The sequence below is a fragment of the Pongo pygmaeus genome, chromosome 4 (assembly GCF_028885625.2).
Source record: "Pongo pygmaeus isolate AG05252 chromosome 4, NHGRI_mPonPyg2-v2.0_pri, whole genome shotgun sequence".
Taxonomy (NCBI): domain Eukaryota; kingdom Metazoa; phylum Chordata; class Mammalia; order Primates; family Hominidae; genus Pongo; species Pongo pygmaeus.
In genome coordinates this window covers 62774311-62795869 of record NC_072377.2, presented here as the reverse complement: position 1 = coordinate 62795869, position 21559 = coordinate 62774311, and the positions used below count along the sequence as shown (strand labels likewise).

General features: G+C 40.5%; 1 long non-coding RNA gene across 1 annotated transcript in view; it reads right to left on the bottom strand.

Annotated features, from left to right (window-relative positions):
- LOC134739586 (uncharacterized) overlaps window positions 1-21559 on the bottom strand; it is a 141245-nt gene that overhangs the window by 34974 nt on the left and 84712 nt on the right. Inside the window, exons 2-3 of the long non-coding RNA XR_010126386.1 lie at window positions 11401-11551; window positions 8696-8833 (exon numbers count right to left, since the gene is read on the bottom strand). This is a non-coding gene — a long non-coding RNA (uncharacterized LOC134739586). The remainder of the gene's footprint in view (window positions 1-8695; window positions 8834-11400; window positions 11552-21559) is intronic.

Below are 21559 nucleotides of genomic sequence, written 5' to 3'. Positions count from 1 at the left end.
AGAACAATACAGTGTTACTAGTCTAGAGTGAGGCTCTATCACGGGAAGATTTTCAAAAATGGCTGACAGTAACATTATTTTCTTGTACTTTACATAATTGCACAAAGTGATTCAGAATTGACCTCATGGGTGAAAACAGGCAACGTATGGCATTAAGATGTCATGGTGAAGTAAAATACATTATGGAAATCACTGCAAAAGCTAAGAGATCAGACTACTTTTCAGAGTCCATGGAATTTGTAATCATCCATTTGCTGCTACATTCATTTCTTTTGAAGGATGTGACCCAGACTTTTGTGAAGGCTCCTGTACATGGACTCCAATTTTTCTATTTACTTATGCTTCACTAAGGAGGAAAAAAGGAGCTTCCATAATCTTTGCAGTCCTCACAGTCGAATCTTTTTTAATCACATTCTGTTTCCATTCTCATCTGTTCTAAATGTAAATCTGCAGTTGTCCTCAGACAGTCAACTCCAGAAGGGTGCAAAGATTTCCCCTTGTTGACCTAGAATTCATTTGGAGCAGCACAATTCTCAAGCCCCTTTATTGAGTGAATGTTGGCTACAAATCGAATTTTAATTTGTGTAGAGTCAAGATAGGAACTTGGATTATTAGAGAAAGGATAAGCATCAGTGAAAAATGTGTTCTCCTATATCAAATATACAATTAACGTTAAAATAAAGAAACCCATTGTTTTCTAAATGAACATACAGCCTTCTTCTAAAGCAGTCAGTTTCCTAAGCAATACAAATGTATGAAAATTTTTCCGACAACTGCCACATTTTCCTCCAGAGGAATTACACACATGACCTTTGAGCTTTCCATAAGAAAAAAAATGATTGTTCCCAGGCAATCCTTAGCACATCCCTACTATGTATAAGGCATTTATCTGGAGTTCTAAAAGCAGAATGGCCTTTCCTACATAAGTAAGGAAAGGACATACAGCAGCTTTGTGACTCACAAAGTAATCCATTCACTGTCTAAAATGTACAATTTCTATTGCAAGGCGATGCACACTAAGTGAGGCACATAAACTTTGACCCATCCAAACAACATACTTGTCAATTCTCCAGGCAGATAACTTTCACTGGCCTCACATCCACACTCTCCGCAGTCATGTGACCCATGGGTGTGGCAATGATGCTACTCTTCAGCTTATGCCTGCAGTCTGCCCTGCTCCTGACAGCACCCCAACCGCTGCTGTCCCCTACCCCAGGAGGAAAGGGCAGGGCAGGATTTTCCACACAGTACCTGAAAGGTTTCTGTAGAAACATCTGCTCATCTGGAGGCTGCCAACATAAGAACCTCATCTCCCTCCTGCTCACCTAGACACCTCTGCCCCACCCCATTCACCAGCAAAATCAATAGAAGTCCACAACTGCTAAAGCCCTCCTCATTTGTCTGTCTGCTCCCTCAGAAGGCCTGTGCTGTCTTTGCTTACATTTTACCTGGCTAGAAGGAAGGAGACTGAAGGGGGTGCAAGGACTTTTTAAAAAGGAGGTAGTCCTTTAGGGTCCTCTTAGAATCTTGATAAGCATGAACTGTTCTGAAACACTCTAATCTAGCACTTAAAATGTTTTCCCCCTCCCTAAACCAAAACATATTATTGGTTGAGCCTACAGAAAATTGCCAATATTCAACCATTTTTGACATACAAAAATGTCAATTTCATGTGGTTCAGCCTAATCACAGACTTGAGCCTTTGGCTCTATTCGTTCTAAAGTTCAGCTTTTCAAAGACTCAGTAGACTATTGTGACCTGAAACTTTCCTTTGTAACTTTGTTATTCTGGGAATAGAGTTCTATGTCCCTAACAACTGACCACAAACAAATTTTTGGAACATAATCCATTCATAAGTTGAGGTCTGCCTACAAAGAATGTTCTTTCCTGTGCAAGACAGGTTGATGAATTGCATTTATTAGAATTACAGGATAAAGAAACCACAAAAGGCTAACTTTGGGTCTCCAGATAGCCCTCTCAGCCTTCTGGCTCCAAAACATAATCATAATTTAAGCTTGTCTGGTGGTGAGCCAGGCTGGCCCGGGAAAAATTAGTGCAATCAGACTCATGAGTCTAGGTGAAGGCCATACGTCTCAACATAGAAACACACACAAAAAAGCTGACTAATCAAAGAGCGAACTTCAGAAATGAAGGAGAGGTAAAGAAAACAAACAAACAACAAAAAAAGAGTAGACAAATGTGGGGATGTGATTCTAAACAGTGTTCTCAACCATGCCTGCCTGCCTGTAGAAATAACTTATGGAGGTTTAAAGATACAGGTGCCTGTGCCTCCCCAGACATTCTAATTTCAGTAGGCAGAAGTGTATCTCGGCACCCAAGTTTTTCAAAGCACCCTAGGCAGTTCTAATAAGCATTCTTTTTTGAGAACTATGGTTCTAAAGATTTGTCCAAAACCAGGAAATAGATCCATGGAGTAAAAGATAGGAAACACGAATAGGATTTATAGGTCTAAAATGAGCCCTTGATGCAGGCAGTCACCCTAACAGGTGAAGCCATTGTCAGAATTCCTTGTGGTAGTTTCCTGGAGGCATAAAGGCTTCCCGGGAGTCAGAAAGGTATGTGGCATTAGGAGAACACAGCAAATGGTCATAGGGCACCAGTCAAGGGTTCAGGTAGGATCCTAAGGAGAGGGGAAAATGAGGGGTAAAAAACAGGCACAAATTCCACCACTAAGAGAATTCTGAAGATAGGGCAGGAACCAAAAAACATCAGTCTGTACTTAGATGGACATGAGATATCACCATGAAGCTGAAAGATGAGATTCATTCAATACTGAGTCCTCAGGTCCTTCTTTTCCTTCTCCTTACATCCAGGATTATTCCTACAGCCCAGAGGAGGCTGTATTATCCCAGGAGTAGGGGTAAAGAATTTAGGGGCAAAACCCCAGCAAGCCTTTGTAGTTTTTCCCTTAGAATAAGCAACTTACTTCCTTCTGTTTGCCATGCCCCAAAAAGAGGGTCTTTTTCTTTAAATTCTGCTCAAGACCTAATTTTTCAGGACACTTTCCACTCTAATGGCATAATATATGGCCCACTCTCTCTCTCAATGTACAGTCATGTACAGTTGCACAGTTTGTACACCGCACAAAGGCACATGACTGAGAGCTAGGGACTGAAGTCATGTGGCCTGGTGCAGAACTGTTTCTGCCCAGAGGACCCCCTTTTTCTATTTTGCACAAAGACTTATTGGGGGCTAGGAGTAGCTCTGAGAGCAATGAATGATTTGCATCTATTTAAATATTTGTTGACTGAATGATTAATCTATTGACTCTAATCCTGCCAAAATCAATGGATAAATGCTATGTTTTAAATATTTAACAGGGCATTCTGCATTTACCCTGCACACTGACATTTTCTCCCTAAAAATGTTCATTTAAAAAAGGAAACTCCATCAAGTGTAGCAAGAAAAAGCTTGTACTCTTGCCCAGCCAACTTCATCCACTGATGACAGCACAGAAAAACATAAGAGCCCCTTGTTTTGCTGTCTTTGCTTCCCATGTTCTGAGCAAAATTGCACTGGAATTATGAACAGTTAGCAAATCGTATATAAATGACCAAAAGCCAAATGACAGCTCTATGAAAAGACCCAGGCTGGCCCTGGCAAAGCCAGGCTGCTTGGGTTCTGGAACAAGAATTAAGGAATCAAGTTCCATTCCTGGCACTGTCCCCAGTGTGCTGTTAACCTTTTTTGCTGTCACCTCCTTTTCATCCACAGGGCTTTGTGACATGCACTGCAGTGCAAATGAGACACTATTTGATAAGATCTGGAAACCTCGGACAGAGGCCACAAAGCCAAGTCAATGCAGGGAGAGTTCCTCAGATGTGTCTCTCCCTGGGGCCCAGCTCTCTAAGGGCTCTCTCTCTCTCTCTGGGGCTGTTGAGCTGCTTGTTGAGATGTCAGCCTTTAACTCGATGGGAATCATGAGAGAAAAAAACAGATTATAGAAAATATCTCATTTCCCAATGAGACAGAGATTCTTGACATAGCTTGACCCAGCAGTGTAGAAAAATTCAAGAGAAATGCATCAGTATCTTTAAAGAACAGACACATCCTGTACATCTGAGCTGGGCTTTCAATACTGTCCCTCCTCCAGGCTCACTCAATATTAAACCCTTTCATACCATGTGGCACCTCCTGAGATTCCATCATAACTGTTTAGGCTCAGATGAAGACAACTCAAACCATTCTATTTGGACCTCATTTTCTGCCCTCTGTCTTTCCTCGCCAGAAAAAGCATTTGCTCTATTTTGTAGATCGTATCTATTCTAAAGGTGGGAACATGGGCCCTTCATAGCTGATGGGGTTCTCTGGATATATCTCCAAGACTGACTTGGTTGGTTTCCAGAAATTACCTCCTTTCTCTAACACTTCCCAAAGAAGGAAGGATCCGTGAACTCACCTAACAAATTTGTTCAGATCTGCATCTGGTCTCACATCTGTTTCCTTCTCCACCCACTTCACTGGAATGCTCTCCAAGTATAGGGAGTGTTTGGAACAAATTAGAAGAAAGTTCCTATTTAATAGAAGGTGGAGTGTTGGTTATTACACCTGGGTCCCATCACCATCTCGGGTGCATCTAATTCCTCAGGAGTCCTGTTCTCACAGCATCCTCCAGGCCTGGTGCTCCCTTCTCAGAATTTACAATGGAAGATTGGGTAGAGGAGGGACTGGCTTTGGTTTTGTTTGTTTTGCAGAGAACCAAATCTCTCTCTTTGCTTTCAAATTGGCTTCACCTTCCTCACCAAGGAGAGGCCATTGGGCTGAGCACCTGTGATGATACTGCCCTGGCTCCTCCTCAGCTTACACCGTAACTACTGCACCCCAGATTTAAGGCTCACAAGTTGGACCGAGTGACCTCCACAATCCTTCTATAATTCTTTGAGCCTTTTTCATCGACTAAAACAATTTTCAAGTATAACCCCCTTTTGCTTTTCTCCTTCCAATCATTCATATTCAGCCAGGCTAGTTAAAATCAAAAGGAATAAAAAGTAACAAAAGTATATATGTGTGGCTATTATTAATAGGAAGCTATAATTTGAAAACCTCAATCTTCTCATTTGGAGGTAAGATGTGCAACGTCTTTACATGTTATCTTTGTCTTTTCAGTTTCATTTCTTTCTCCTCCAGAAAAAGTATCCCCCAAGCAAACAAATAAAAAAGTAGAATATATTTAAATTATAAGTAGAGAGGCCAAGGTGGGCACATCACTTGAGGTCAGGAGTTCAAGATCAGCCTGGTGAACATGGTGAAACCCCATCTCTAGTAAAAATACAAAAATTAGCCGGGCATGGTGGCGGGCACCTGTAATCCCAGCTGCTTGGGAGACTGAGGCAGGAAAATTGCTTAAACCCAGGAGGCAGAGGTTGTAGTGAGCCAAGATCGCACCACTACACTCCAGCCTGAGTGACAGAGCAGGACTCCATCTCAAAAAAAAAAGAAAAAGTGTAAGTAGATATGCTTTAATTTAACCATCCCTACAAAATTAAATGATAGTAATACAGGGGCTAATCTTTGGAGATAAGTAAAACAACCTAATTCAGTGGTTCTCAGCCAGGGCTGATTTTGCCCCCCGGGAAATATTTGGCAATATCTGGAGACATTTTTGGTTGTCATGACTGAGGTGGGGAGGGGAGAAGTACCACTGGAATCTAGTGGGTGGGTAAAAGCCAAGGATGCTGCTAAACATCTTTCAATGCACAGCTCCCTACCACAAAGAATCATGCAGCCCAAAATGTCAATCATGCCAATTCGAGAAACCCTGGTCTAGAGATACCAACAGACCTGGATATACAAAATCATTATTTTTCCATACAAGGGAGAAAGTCATTTATTCTCATTAATAAATAGTAGACTCACTAAGCCAGGCAGTCACATAAATAGCACAGTAAAGGTACTATGTAAATTTGAAAGCCAAGACTAAACAGGCAGGACTTGCAGCTTTTCCATAGATTTTTTTTTTTTTTTTTTAACCAGTTAGGCACTAAAGAATGTTGCTGCCATCTAGGGGATAAAAAGAGAATCCCAAAAGCCCCGTGTTCCTAGCTCCAAGGGCACAAGGTCCAAGCCCTGCAGGCACACTACGCACTCATTTCCCACGTTCCTACACTGAAAAGAAAAAAAAAAGTACTTTGAGTTTTGTGACAAGCAATTGTTTAAAATTAAAAATACGTATATGTGACTCAGAGTCTACAGTGCCTTCAGTTAATTTGTTTTCTCCATTTCACGTGTGTGCTATGAAACTGAAAGTCCAGGTTTCTGATAAAGATAATAAATGTTTGCTGGCTGCTTTTATTCTCATATTTAGTTAGGGTAGAAAGAGGAGGGTCAATCAGTGGCCTCAGAACTCTCTGATAGGACCTCTCTTTCCACACACCCTTTTCTTTGGGTCATAGCAAGACAACAATAAGCTCTAGGCAAATTATAAATCAAGAGAACTCCTTGCCTTCTTAAAAAAAAATAGGAAACTTTAATAATTAAATCAACTCTAATTAAAGGAAAATCAAGAAGAACCAGGGTTCAGAAGACAGAGGTGTTCCACCAGCCAAACATGCTGTTATTCCTACATGCACACACACACAGAGAACCCATGAGGATAACAGAGCCAAAAGGACTTCTCTAAGAGCTTTGAGAAGAGTGTAGAGAGGGATTTTGCACTTCCTTCCTGTAGTTTTTGGAGAAGCTGGCTCTCGGGCTGCAGGAGTGTAGTGTACCAGAGTTATAGGCCCCCTTTCCATTCTTAGCGGTGGTCTTTCTCAAGCTTCTTCATGGCTGCATGGGCTGAACTTTGATTCTTTTTCATGCACCAGAGGTAGAAAGCTTCCAACTCCTTTAACACAAGGGTTCCAAAACATCTTAAAATGATGCAAAAATTTATTTTGATCTTCACAACATGCCTTTGAAATAGGTGTGAATTCTATTTCTGTGTTTTAGGCAAAGAAACTGTTGTTTAAAAAGACTAGGACATTTTATTCTGACTGGCCCATCAAGTTCTGCAGATCCCGGACCAGTTCATGATTCAGTTTGTAGTTGCATAAAATCAGATGGCTCTTCCTCCTCACTGTTTTAATGGAGCAGCCTTTCCCACTTCCCACCTCTAACCTTGCTGGGGTCCTGCAAATGCTACTATCCAGACTTTATTTTATTCCAAGGGAAAAGGTTGAGGGAACTACCATCAGAGCAATAGAAGAGAAACCCATGTTATTACTAAAACATGATTCCACAATTGGCCAAAAAGACTTATCTGATAATCCATATGACCTCTTTCATAGCCATCAGACTACAAGTCAATGGATGGATGGATGCATGGACAGACGGATGGATGGATGGATGGATGGGTGGATGGAGAGAAATAGGCAAGACATGAAATTTCCATTAGAATTCCAGCATTTCCATGAATTTCCTATAGCCCAATTCTCCTAAACAAAGAATCTCATGCAATATTACCTGAGAAAGCACTATCTTGAACAAATGCAAGGTGTTAAGATAGACACTGTTAGTAACATTTACATGATATTAAATATTAATGTTTTGGGATACAAAAAAATTGTCTATTTACCTACTTCATGGAGTTATTGTCAGAATTGAGTGAGATACAGCAAGGGAAAGCTCTTAAAAGTTCATAAGCAGCACTCTGCATATATAACATGTCACTGTTATTGTCAAATACAGTAAGATAAATTGTCACAAAGTCATTTTCCCAAAGGTGATGTCATGTCTCCATAGACATGGATGCTTATTTCTTCAAGGATCACATATTCTGAGCCCCCACCCAATAAAAATGAACATGATTTGATAAGTAGACAGGATAATTTAAAATTGGCACTATCCACCCAATTTCAGAATATTGTATCTAGTCCAATTCATTTAATTATCTTACCTTATAGAAGGAAAGGACCTATAAAAGGTATGTACCATAAGCTCCTCTTTATCAACTTATTTCTTGCTTATGTTTTATATAATTTAGAGGAAGTGTTTGCGATATGGATGTGTGAGAAAGCAAGATACAAAATTTAACATACATAAACATCTCAACTATGTAAAAATAAGAATAGTGATTATCTCTGGATGGTAAGATTACCAAAAGATTTTTTCTGCTTTAATGAGGGTCTAATTTTTTTTTTTTTTTTTTTTTTTTTGAGACGGAATCTGGCTCTGCCACCCAGGCTGGAGTGCAGTGGCAGGATCTCTGCTCACTGCAAGCTCCGCCTCCCGGGTTCACGCCATTCTCCTGCTTCAGCCTCCCAAGTAGCTGAGACTACAGGCTCCCGTCACCATGTCTGGCTAATTTTTTTTTTTTTTTTTTTTTTTTGTATTCTTAGTAGAGACGGGGTTTCAGTGTGTTAGCCAGGATGGTCTTGATCTCCTGACTTCGTGATCCGCCCACCTCGGCCTCCAAAAGTGCTGGGATTACAGGCATGAGCCACTGCACCCAGCCAATAAAAGTCTATTTTCTTCATCCAATATTAATGAATATTCATTCCTAGACTTCTAGGAATAAATATTTTTTCAATGCATTCAAGCAATCAGGTATTCTGTAAGCCTTCATCCTTCCCTTTGTAACATTTTTCTGGAGCCTCTGTGCCCCACTTCTGGGATTTGCTGCTCTCCAAGCTTGTTTCACAGCTATTGCATCTGCATCTCCCTCCCCGTCGCCCTGGAGATTTCTTTGGCATACCTTCTGAGTTGAGGTTTTTATTTTCAGGGTCTCATGTTTTCTTCTTTCTTGATATATCCTCTGGTTTTCTTGGAGCACATGGGCTGATATTAACTAAGAAGAGGTTGGCGGGAGATAAAATGTTGAGTCTTTATGTGTCTGAAAAGGCTTTTATTATTATTCCCTCATATTAATTGTGAGATTGGCTGGGTATAAAACTCTAGTCTGGATATCATTTTCCCTCTGAATTTCCCATTTTGCTATTGACAAGACTAATGACACTTGGGTTTTCATTTTTATGGTTGTGATTATTGGGAGTTTTTTTCCAGTTAAAGCTCTTAGGACCTTCTCTCTTTGCCAGCGTTCTAAACTCTTGCAATGATGTAAGGTGTGATGTGCGTCCTTTCACCTATCTGTGAGTTAACCAGTTCAAGCTATAGGTTTGCCTCTCAGTCCTGGGCAATTTTCTTAATTCATTTATTTTGTAATATACTTCCCTCTGCTTTTTTTTTTTTCCTTTCTGTAACTTCTAGTAGTTGGATATTGTACCTGTTGGATTCATCCTTGAATTTTTTTAAAAAATCCTTTTTTTGTGTGTCTATCATTTTGGTATACTTTCTGGGATATTTCCTCAACTTTATCTTCCAACAATTCTATTAAAATTTTCATTTGTGCAATATTCTTTTTAAGCTCTAAGAGCTCTTTTTGTTCTCGGAATATTTCTTTTTCATAACATTCTCTTCTTCTTTTGTGTATGCAATATCATCTTTTATACTCAGAGGATATTATTTATAGTTTTGCTTTTGTTAGCTTTTTCTTTGTTTCTATTCCTTACATTGTCCCTACCTCCTTTCTCTTCCTTTTGTTCCCATTGTTTCTGTTGATTGTGTCTTTCAAATTAGAAGCTTTTGTCAAATAGCTGATATCCTTGGCCTTCCCTTAACCTTTAAAAGCAAGGCAATAAAAAGCTGACTGGAAGCTCTGTGCCTTAAGGAGACAGGATGCTCTGTAGGATGATTTGGCTGGGCTTTTGACTGAGAGATCCCTAAAGTTGATATCTGTATGCCTTTCCAATTAGGCTCATCCACCCTCTTGCCTAAGTGATAAAAGCCTGGCTGCCAGTATGTTCTTGAAGGCAGGTTGGGAAAGGAGGCTGAGGACCTCTGTATGCACTATGTAGACTTTTACTTAATTCCTCAGTGGAGTCTATTTTACAACAGATGTGGTTTTATAATACAAATTAGCTCCTACGCAGTTGGTAAATAGAAAAATTATGTCAGTATAATGCAGAATTAATTTATATGTAATACTTCCTCTGCTCAAGAAAACAGGATGTGGAGCAGAAGTATAACCTTCAGTAGAAAAGGAAAAAGTTTTTAATGGTTGCTGCTCTGGCAACAGAAACCATTTGCCTGTGGTTTGAAAATTAAAAACAAGTACTTAAACCTGGGCTTCACCCTCAAAGAGGCTACACCCCACACCTGTGGGGCTCTTGACTCCTGGCAGGTGGTATTGTCTCTGTGGCACCTTCAGGGCAGCCACACTGACTGAGAAGGCCACTTCTACTGCATTGTGGGAGTTCCTACCAGCTCTGCTCTTGTGTATGTGTTACTAACATTCTCACTCAATTATTCCTCTGACTTCACAACAATTGTAACAGGCCCCAGCCACAAGCAGCCTGCCTCAATAGTACAAGTTAATTTCCTGAGTATCAATTATTGTCTTTACTAGTGCTTTGCATAAGTTGTGAATTTTCTACCTCAATCTTTTTTTGCCTATGGCCTTACTTTTAGTGTGCAAGTTTGAAAACTGAATTTTTCAGGAATCTCATCCTTATTGTGCCTTAAGGTTGCTTCCAAAACTGGCCACAACTCTTTCTTTCCCTGTAGCCACATTCCTTTGCAATGTGACTTTGCAGCCCTGTCCATCAAGAGGTAGACCCTATCCCTCCCCAGCTCTTGAATCTGAGCTACACTTGTGACTTCCTTTGCCCAACTGAATGCATAGAAGAGACACTGTGTCAGTTCCAAGCCTAGGCCTCAAAAGTCTTTGCATGCCTTGACTAGCCCTCTTGGAACCCTGCCCAGCCACAGTGTAAGAGCCTGGGCTTTGCCTACAGGAGGAGAGCAGACCACATTCACCAGAAGTGAGTCAGCCCAGCTTTCCCAGCTAAAGCTCCAGAGATATGGGGCAGGGTTGGGGAGGAGTTCTCTGATGAATTTGCTTTTTTATCCGTATCTTCAGCCTATTTCCCTGTTTCTGACCCTAATTTGTCCCCACTTTTAGAAGTTCCTAGGTTTCCATTACTGAGTCTTTCTGGGACTTTCTGGTCTAGTAAGACCATTTTTGCTTCTGGGCCTCCCCAACTTCCGCGGAGGCTCTGTTTCCTCAGGGCAGCTGAGTTACCACTGGTTCACCTCTCTCTTGCTTTAAAAATGTTATTGCTGTTATGGTTATTGTCCTGCTTTCTTTATCATTGTTTTTAATGTCTTTTTATTTCCTTACTGCAAAGTTTAGTGGTGTTTGGAGAGAACATGTAGATAAACCCAAGTGTTTAATCTGCCAAACTTAACAAGAAGTCTCCTCACTTCATTTTACAGATGAGGAAACAGAAGTCTATCGAAGCTAAGTGGCTTGCCCAAAGCCACCTGAGTGATCAGTAAAAAATCTGAAACCACCTAGAGCCCTGGAACCACTCCAATGTTCTTTTCTCTATTCCATGCTACCTTTGCGATTATGTCAGGAAGCCCATCTGATGGAACTAAATCCTCCCCTCACTGAATGTCTGTAGATTTCTTCTGTGCACATAAGATTCTGCAGTGCCATTGTCTGTTCTAGCCTTGACAAATACAGTGAGAAGCCAATTCAATCAGCATTCTAAAATATACAATAAAAGCATATTACTTTTCCCTGCTGATGTTTAAACCATCATCCACATAGAATCGCAAATTTTTATATGCTCGCAGATTATGTGTAAACTCTCAGGCACAAATTAGAAACTATTCCATCAGTGTTTAAAATTCTAACTACATAAACAAATGCCTGTGCTCTAAACTGAAACAAATCGCAAGGTATACAAAGTAGCCTTGTTGGACAGGGCAATGACTTTCAACCCAGTAAGAAATGGCCAGAACAGGTGCTTCAGAATATGCTAATAACCTTTCCTGACATCTAATGGCCCACAGATATCTAGTTACAGGTATCTAGTTTCTGCCAATAAGCATCACTGATTATGCAGAAGAGCCTGCTTCAGAAGTCAGGGTCACTTACGCGAAGCCTTCATATCGTCTCCCAGCCCATTCCGGGGATGTGCTCAGCTCCTCCACACAACTCCAGTGGGCATCAAGTCAGTGTGCATCATAGGAGCACACAGAACATCCCATACCTCCAAACCCCAGGAGTAAAAAAGCACTACATCTAGATAGGTAAGAGACATCTCCTGTCTTGTTTCTTCACATCTAGACACTGCCCAAATCAATGAATCCCAAAAAACAATTTAGCTTCCGTAGAGAATGTTGCCACACCTGACACAATAGAATGAGCTTCTGCCTGGTTTACAGAACTCAAACCACTCAAGTCAAACACTAGGTATTTGCTTCAGTATCTTCCACCAATTGTCTACCTCACTTTAGCCATCCCAACCTTCCTTTTCTTGTGCTAACAATAGATTCCTACCCAATACATGGGGTTTGCTCAGTACCCATTAGGATACCTGCCAGGAATGTTGTGCTACCATTCTTGACCCTGCTTCACAGTAAATAGGCTCCACTGACCAGAGCTGAGCAGGCATCCTGGAGAGTCACAGAAAATGCAATGAGTGTTGCTAATATTTTGTTCAACTTTTGCTCTTACCATGCATACTGCTAAACACTTTAGAGGCATCATCTCAGGTCAATTCCAAGACAACTTTATGAGGTAAATACAATTATTATCTTCCATTTACAGAGGAAGAAACAGACTTGGGAAGCTCTGAAACACCCCACTTACAAACCTAGGAAGTGTGGGAACAAATCTAGCTTTGCCAGATTCTAGAGTTGTATTCTTAATCACTATGTTTCCATAGTTACTGCAGGACCAGCACAAGGCAGAGAATTTTAGTTTTTATGTGGCAGCAAATTTGGAGCCCAGGAGATTTTAATATTCATGACTTAAGAGTTTTATGACCATGGTCTCTAGAAAGGTTTGGGGTTGGAAGAGTTATTCACCAAAGTACTCTGGAAATTAGCTAACTATGAAGGGACTAGTGCCTGAACTAAAGCAAAGCAAATAGGGGCAGAAAGTAGCAAAGGTTATAAGAAATATCCCAAAGAATATTCAGTAGAATGTGATGTCATACTATACTTTGTTTTTCAAAAGTGAATTAAATGAGGCCGCGCACGGTGGCTCATGCCTACAATCTCAGCAGTTTGGGAGGCTGAGGTGGGCAGATTACTTGAGGCCAGGAGTTCGAGACCAGGCTGGCCAACATGGCGAAATCCCGTCTGTACTAAAAATACAAAAAATTAGCCAGGCATGGTGGCACACACCTGTAATCCTAGCTACTCGGGAGGCTGAGGCACAAGAACTGGTTGAGCCTGGGAGGCAGAGGTTGCCGTGAGCTGAGATTGTGCCACTGCACTCCAGCCTGGGCGCAGAGTGAGACTCTGTTTCAATAAATAAATAAATAAATAAATAAGTGAATTAAATGGTTGAGTCAAATGTAATTCTCAAATTAGAAAATTAAGTGATTTTTCAAAATATTGAGAACATTTATATAAACAGAGCACTTGAGAGAAACTAATAAATTTGGTTTAGCTATGTTAAGCTAGAAATTAAATCTATAACATGTTGAAATGTTAACATAACCCAATCAATCTTCAGTTTAAAAATAAATATGGGAAGTACAATAGTCAATGAGTAAACAACTACAGTCGGAAATTCATGTTCTAGACACTGTTAGAAATAAAATGTGAAGATGATACAGAGAGTGTAGTGAAGGAGACAACCACATACATAAATAATATAAAACAAAAAGAGAAAAGAACTACAATAGCGATATAAGCTATGGGACTTTAGAGATGCATCAGATTCATTCCTCCTGGGGAAACTGGTGAGCATCTAAGATGGGCTTTCAAAGATGGATCAAATGTCGAAAGATAGAGAAGGTGGGAAGGACATTTCCGGTGGAGTAAGCAGTGTCAGCAATTCTGAGTGACAGGCTCTCTAGGAGTAGCAATTAGTTCCGAAGACTGGAGCATAAGGTTCACGAGCAGGGGAGGAGAAAGGATACTAAAATATCAGGCTGGGGAAGTAGGTCGGAGCCAGATAATAGAGGGCCTTAAAGTCTATACCAAGAAGTTTAGACTTTGTTCAACAGCTAATGGAAAGTCATCAAAAGCTTTCAAACAGGGAGCAACATGTTCTTATGTGACTCATACTCTAATCTCTTATTTCCATAAATGAATATATGAATTTCATAAAATAAATGAAACTGCCTCATATCTCTCCCCATTCACTCTGCTTTTTATGGCAATCTTGCCCTTGGGTAAATATTCCTAAATTATTTTGCATTTTTTCTATGTTCTATACAATATTTCCAATTAGCCTTTTATCTAACCTGAAACCCTTTTTTTCCTTTCTGGTTGGAACTGAAAATATCATTAATCTCAACCAGGGATATCAACAAAAGAATTCTTCCTCTTTAAGTTTAGTCCTAAAGTCTATTTATGATACTCTACTAGTTTGACCCAGATCCCATTTGTAACTGGATGTGAAAAGAAGGAGGGCTTGCCCTGAATGCTTTGAGCAAGGCTTTCCTTTGGCAAATTCTTATATTATGGCATCTTTGGGTGCCCTGCTTCAAAGAACCCAGTTTCAGAGGAAAATGATCTGAAGAAGTCAAAATGCTTCTATTTCTTTCATAGAGATAGCCCTCCTGCTAAAAAATAGAAGAAATAAAATTTAGAAAAAGTCCCCAGAAGTGATAACATCATTTAAAAACCTGTTCCAGTCTCTTTCACCCCATCCTACCAGAGACAGAAACAGAAACAAATTCTAGGAGCCAGACCTCTGAGTTTTCTCTCCAAAGTGGTAACAAAACAACTAACCAGAAAACAGTTTTATTTTATTATATTCTCAGCAATTTTATTCTAATTGTTAGTTAAAATTCTTCCTTTTGTCACATAAATGCATTCCACCATATCTCATCCTCAGTAAAACAAAGAGGGACAGAACCTCCCTTCCTGCCCTGCAATCTTCTGAATTGTATTCCTTTTTAATTCCTAAAGACTGCAAGCCAAAAATAAAATTCTGAAGACTGTTCACCAAAAATAAAATTCTAGGCCCCCCAACCATCTGAAAGGACCCCTTCTTTCAGCAAGGGCATCCCAAAGCTAAACTGAAAAACTAGTTCAGGCCATTATAGGAAGGGGAGTCGGACATGCCTCATTCTACCCTCTTCCCTTTTGGAAATACCGATAGAACAGACTTAAAGTCTGATAAGAAACATTTACAATCTATTCTCTCTGAAGCCCGCTACCTGCTGGCTTCACCTGCATGAAAAAACCTCGGTCTCCACAACCCCTTATCTGAACCCAGACATTCCTAAGTGTTTGACCGTAACTTAGCTCTTTCAGCCAATTGCCAATCAGAAAATCTTTGAATCTACCCATGACCTGAAAGGCCCCGCTTCCAGTTGTCCTGCCTTTCTGGACTGAGCCAATGTACATCTTACATTTATTTGATTGATGTCTCATGTCTCCCTAATATGTATAAAGCTAAGCTGTACCCTGACCACTTTGGGCACATGTTCTCAGGATCTCCTGAGGGCTGTGTCACAGGCCTTTGGTCACTCATATTTGGCTAAGAGTAAATCTCTTCAAATATTTTACACAGTCTGACTCTTTCCATCAACAAGACTAAGTGTTACATTTGGGCATTTTTCATATGATTAAAGAAACTTGGCCACATAGTATTTTATATTCTGTTCTTGTAGATACCAATACCAATCCATCCCCAAAACAAAAAGGACCATAGAACACCGGCTTCCCACTTGTCCTTTTCTCCACATGAAATGCATGCTCCACCCTCAAATGCATGCTTACTGCACATGAATTCACTTGCCTCCATTCGTGGTCCTTCTTGGATAGGAGCCATGCTACAGGAACATGGAGGCCAAGGGGAAATGGAGAATCCACACCTCTTCTGAGGGGAGTAGCTGCTATTCAGCTTAGTTTGGGAATAAGGTCTCGGTGTTGCTTGATCTTTCCATTTTTTTTTTAATAAGAGAAGTGGGAATTCAAAAATCTACTTATTTTACAAATATTATAAACTAAAAATTCGAAAATGTTTGTAGGACGTTGTGTGGGCCAACATAGTCATGCTGAGGATCCCAGTCTGCGTACTCTGCACTAAGCTGTGATCTGGACTGAATAAGCAATCCAGAAAGAATGCCTTTCTTTCTCATCCAGGCATCATCAACTGAACATATCTTTTTCTCCATCTTAAGGGGAAGATATCCTGATATTAATATTAATAACATGGAAGAACTTGCTGTGGTTCTCTAGAAGTTTATTTGGTTTTTTTCTTTGGACTTCACGATTCCACCTGGTTTCTGCTCTCAGATGGCATTTAGATACATTAAGACCAAATGTTATACTAGTATTGTCTTTTCTGCAGTTTCTTCAGCGCTATTTTTCCTGGACTTGGTGACATGGCAACTAAAGGAAGGGAAACCATCATTAAGCAGGTTTTAAGTCCGAATATTCCGTTGTCCTTGCTTTCATCTAGGATTCCTATTTCTTTTATAAATTCTGTTCCCCTCCTCCCCTGAACTGCACCTCACAGGGCCTTCCTGCCCCTTCATTTTTGCTCTGAAAAGAGATAAAGTGCTTCTTTGATGTCAGCAAAAGTAGAATAAAAATATCCTCAGGAAGCCTTACTAATTTGAGATACCTGAAATAATTTCTTACCTGTGTCTCCTAAGATCCCCAAAAAGCCTGTTTCCCTTGGCAAAAAAAAAAGAAAAAAGAAAAAACACCCTACACTGAGTCATATCCTACCAATCAAAAAGTTTGCTCCTGGAAGTGAATTAGGCAGCTTCCAAAAGTGAAGTAGCCTTTTCATCTGCATCATCCACCTTCAGTGGACTTTTCCTGGGGCAGCACATGTCCATAGCAGCAGACGCTCTGTAGGAGAGGAGACACTGGGTGTGTTCTGCTGCTTGACAATCCATAATCCCATCTTGCCAGTTATAAGCAGGCATGGGCTTCTAGATGGTCTTCATGAAAATGTGCAGGAAATCCGGCATGATACCTAAGCTGTCACAAAGCCAGACACAAAGCTGTCACCGGAATGAAGAATAAATACTGACCATTACTTAGTAACTGCAAAGCATTTTTTCTTCTTTGTGCTTTTATGACAGACTGGATTGATTTAAATTAGCCTTTCATGACCTGTGTTCTCTGGCCCTAGTCTGTATCAGGTCACAGCTGCATTGAGTCATTTCCTCTCCAACTCTCTGTGAGATCTTCCCTTCAAAGCCTTGCAGGCCCTGGGTCACTCATGCAATGTGAATTATCTCAGCTCCCAAGTGGATTTGTCCCGACTCCAAGACATACTCTTTACGGTGGTCTGATCATCAGGGCCTTTCTTTTGACCTGATTTCCTGTTCTCCACTTTTACTTCCTTCACTTCTATAATCTGGTGGTTCCTGTCCATCTGGATTGGCTTCCCCTCTTGGCCTGCTTTAGAGACAACAGATTTGCTCAATTACCCCAGGCTCACCCCACTTCCTAAAGTGGAGCCCCCTTCTCCACTTTCTACTATTCACACCTTGGCATGTCATGGTCAGATCTAGGCGTTTGAAGACAATGCCATTTGGGGTCTGAAAGCTGACACCTGGCAGGCCGCAGTTCTCCCTTGGCTGATATCCAAAGGATGCATCTGTCTTCTTGATCTAGTTTTTGCTTTTTAATAGTCCCCTTGCCTATCCTACTATCCCCTCCTGAAATCACCCTCATATTATTTTCATATTTTAGATAATAGCAGATTTGCCTCTTTACTTGTAAATGTCTTTCTTTCTCAATTCAGGCATTAACTAGTCATTTTGTTTTCTCCATTTTGAGAGTAAGATATCCTGATATTAATATTAATAACATGGAAGGACCTGCTATGGTTCTCTAGATTTTTATTTTATTTTCTTCTCTTGATTCCAATATTCAGCCTGATTTTCACTCTGAGATGGCATTTGGATAACTTCAGATGTTGTTTCCCAACAGGGAATACAAAGACTTCACAGGGACAGTCCTTGTTGGCTGCCACTTTTACTAGGAGCCAGCCAGGTACCCTGTGCCCTTTCTTTTAGCTCATTGTTGGGCAGAGATTGGGCTCAGGGCTTGGTCTTGGGTTCTAAATCCCGACACTACCGTGGTGGCTCTATATAGCCTTGGTCAGTTTCCTCTTCAAGCTTCAGTTTATTCCTTCTAAAATGGGGATGATAATCCTAGGTACCTCATAGGGTTGTCGTGAAGACTAAAGAAATGATATGTGTAAGGGATTTAGCGTAGAGACTGGCACATGCTACATGATCCGTAATCACTATTTTTATTGCTATCCCCTTCACCTTTCAGGATCAGAACACAACATGATGCTTATCTGTGTTGGATGATACATGGTTCCCATCAGTAACGGCTGAACTGTGAATATTGATGCTTCCAATTATACAACTGTTTCTTCCCCCGTTTCCTTAGAATCAAGGCATTTCCAAAGGTTCATCCACCACACACAGGAATCTGTTCTTCCTCTTAACGACTTTGTTTACAGGTCAATTGAAATAGCCAAAAGCTGATCTATGGCATATTTTAAAAGTTAGTTAGGAAGAACTGCCATAAAATCTGTGTTAGGCCCTTTATCCATCATGGGGGAGCGCTATTGCCCTGTGGAGTGAAAGCTGGTTTTGTTCACAGACAGTGGGCTCGCACCAGATAGGGGCTGAGAGCTGTGGTCAACTGCACCAATAAAAAGATTCTTATGCTCAGATTTTCCTTCCAAGTGCATCCTGGAACTGGTCAAGATGTACCTCACCAGAGCCACTTTTTCCTCCTTTCTGCCCATGCCTGCCTCAGGAAATAGGTGAGTCAGGTTTTACTTGAGGAAGTGTTTGTTGTATTTCTGATTTTTCATGCCATTTTTTACATAGTTCTATATATTCAAACAAACAGAAAATCACAGTAAGCTCTATCAGTAATTATTATTGGTGGATTTACTATTTGTAAGAATTATTAAAGCCATATGTTGAGACTTCTCCAGAGAGAAGTAATGGTAATTATCTTTACCATTTTATCTCTCTTTTCCAGAGAGATAAAATGGCTTAAACATGGTATCTTACAAACTGCAGATAATCTCCAGAGAGATTATTTCGTATCGTAAGATACCATGTTTAAGCCATTTTATCAATATGAAATATAAACCTTAGGCAGTATTTAACCACAAAATAAATACACTTTTTAACTTTTTATGTTAAGTGGTCAGCTATATCTAGCTATGAATGAACAGATGAATATATAATGAAAACCAATCACACTGCTTACACATTCATGTATCTATTTCTGAAACACATTACAAATCTACACTAAGGAGCAGAGTACAGTTGAAGGAGATTCTCAGAGCATCACTACACTAGAGAGGTAGACATGTGTGCAAAATCAGCCAAGGATAGAAGGAAAGAGGGTGTGGTGCACAAGGAAGGAATCAAGTGAGGACAGAGAGGAAGGCAGCTGACCTCCACGTACTAAATTTCATCCCTAGGGTGGAGGCTGAACGAGGCCTCATTAAAATGCTCAATCTCAGCAGTTCAGTTAAACAGATGAGAGCCTAACAGGAGATGATCACTAAGACAGGGCCTCCATGACCCATGGGTAACAGCCTCTTCTCAGATCTCATGTACTCCGGAGGGAAAGCAACACCCAATGCTGGAGTTCCTCTTCCTTCCACATGCCTGTGAAGATTCAAACTCTTGTTGTAAGCCTCTAAACTCTTGCTGATTCTGTGTAGAGACCTAGTTCCAAATACATAGTTGATTCTCTGATTTCATCCAAGTTGTTGGTGCTGCTGTAATACTGCCTCCGCTGGCTGCTGGCAGCCTCCTGCTCATCCTAGTTCCAAACACATAATTGATTCTCTGGTTTCATCCAAGCTGTGATGCTCATGCCTGCAATATTACTTCCACTGGCCAGTGACAGCCTCCTGCCCATTCTCTGAGACTCAGCCCAGAGGTCATCTCCTTTGGCCTCTCCTTCTCTTTGCCCTGACCTCAGGTTCAGGGGCCCCTCATTCCACCTCTATGTCTTCCTGAGCTCCTTCTCTCATCTCCCGTGTTGTATACCTGTTATCTGTGTATCTGGGAGTGACATTCAAGATCTTTAACGACTGGAACAGTGCTGGCAGAGCCCTATCAGAAAATAAGCCGGCTGTATCATATCAGTGCCAAACGGCCACCTGTCGGCCTGGGGTAAGGTGACTTTCACCCACAAGACAGTGAACTCTTTAAAAATAGGGCTGTGTTTTATTCATTGATATATCACCAGTGCCCAGAACATAGGAGATGTTTAATAAATGTTTGTGGATTGCTTGAAAAATCTAAGGTTGACAAAGACAAGGCGAGGAGACACAGTAGCTTCCACTGGTTGTCTTCATATTTAATGCCCATACTTAAACCTCATTCTAGTTTCGTGTATCTGCATGATAATCAAAGTAGGCAAAATGTAAAAGAAAAAGAATATTCTGGGCTTCCATGAGTGAACCTTGAAGGGCCCTAAAGGTTTAGGTAATTAATTAAACATCTGTAAATTCTGGTCAGTTACAAAGTCTGTTACCTCCAAGAACAATACCCACTACTCCCAGCTTCCAGAGCCCAGTATTTGTAAACCCACCTTCCTATGTTTTACTCAACACAAATTCTTACTACTTTTTAAAAATTTAACCAGCTCAACAGATGACATTTTTAATGGCTGTTGAATTGTGATAAGCATCTCTTGCATTATTGAGAGTTAATTAAAAGAGCATAAGCTTATTTTAAGAATACATAACTGATGAAATTTTCTCTTGGGACACCGGAATTAAAGCAGGCTAGACAGTCTTCTAGCAAAATCACACATCAGCCACACTCTCAAGGCATCAGTTATGCTGTGTGGACTCAGTACCAAATATCCCTTAGTTCAAGGTGATTCTAAGGACAGCACTCTAGTAAGTGTAGGATCTAAGGCTGCACTTGGTACTATGTGGGCTCCTCCACTAACATTTCCACCAACTTGGCTTTGTTTTATATTCCAGACCGGAGCATTCATAAATGGGGATTTGTGCTAAATACAATGTGTATTTCATTTTTTCCATTTTGTAAAATGTGCATGTAGTTTGTTATGGGATTAAAAAAAATTCCCAGGAGCACCATCCTATAGCAATAAAACGTTGTTTTAATCAAAAGCTTGGTTGTACTACATAACAAGGAAGTTCATAAAACCATTCAGTGTGAAGGTTTTTAACACTGTTGAAGAAGGAATTTTGCAGTTACAGAAAAGATTAAAGGAAAGGACCGTTCTGGTGAGCCCTAAAGCAAAACCATGGACCTTGTGATGAAACATACATTCTGCCATGACTGATTGTCACCAGAAAGGTTTTGAAGGCATATTATAGCACTGGATAAAATAAATCTATATCAAGGTATAGACAAAGAAGAGGGCTGGATGCTCACAGCTTGGTGCTACACCATGACGCTCCAAGAGGCTCATTGGGCAAAGACTCAGGCTAGTTCTCCTGGCCTTGAGCTGGAGGGTGTTTTTTGTCCAGTAAATAGGGGCTGTGCTACCTCTTACAAAGCAAGCTTTATTGGGTAAATGAATGAATGAGGAA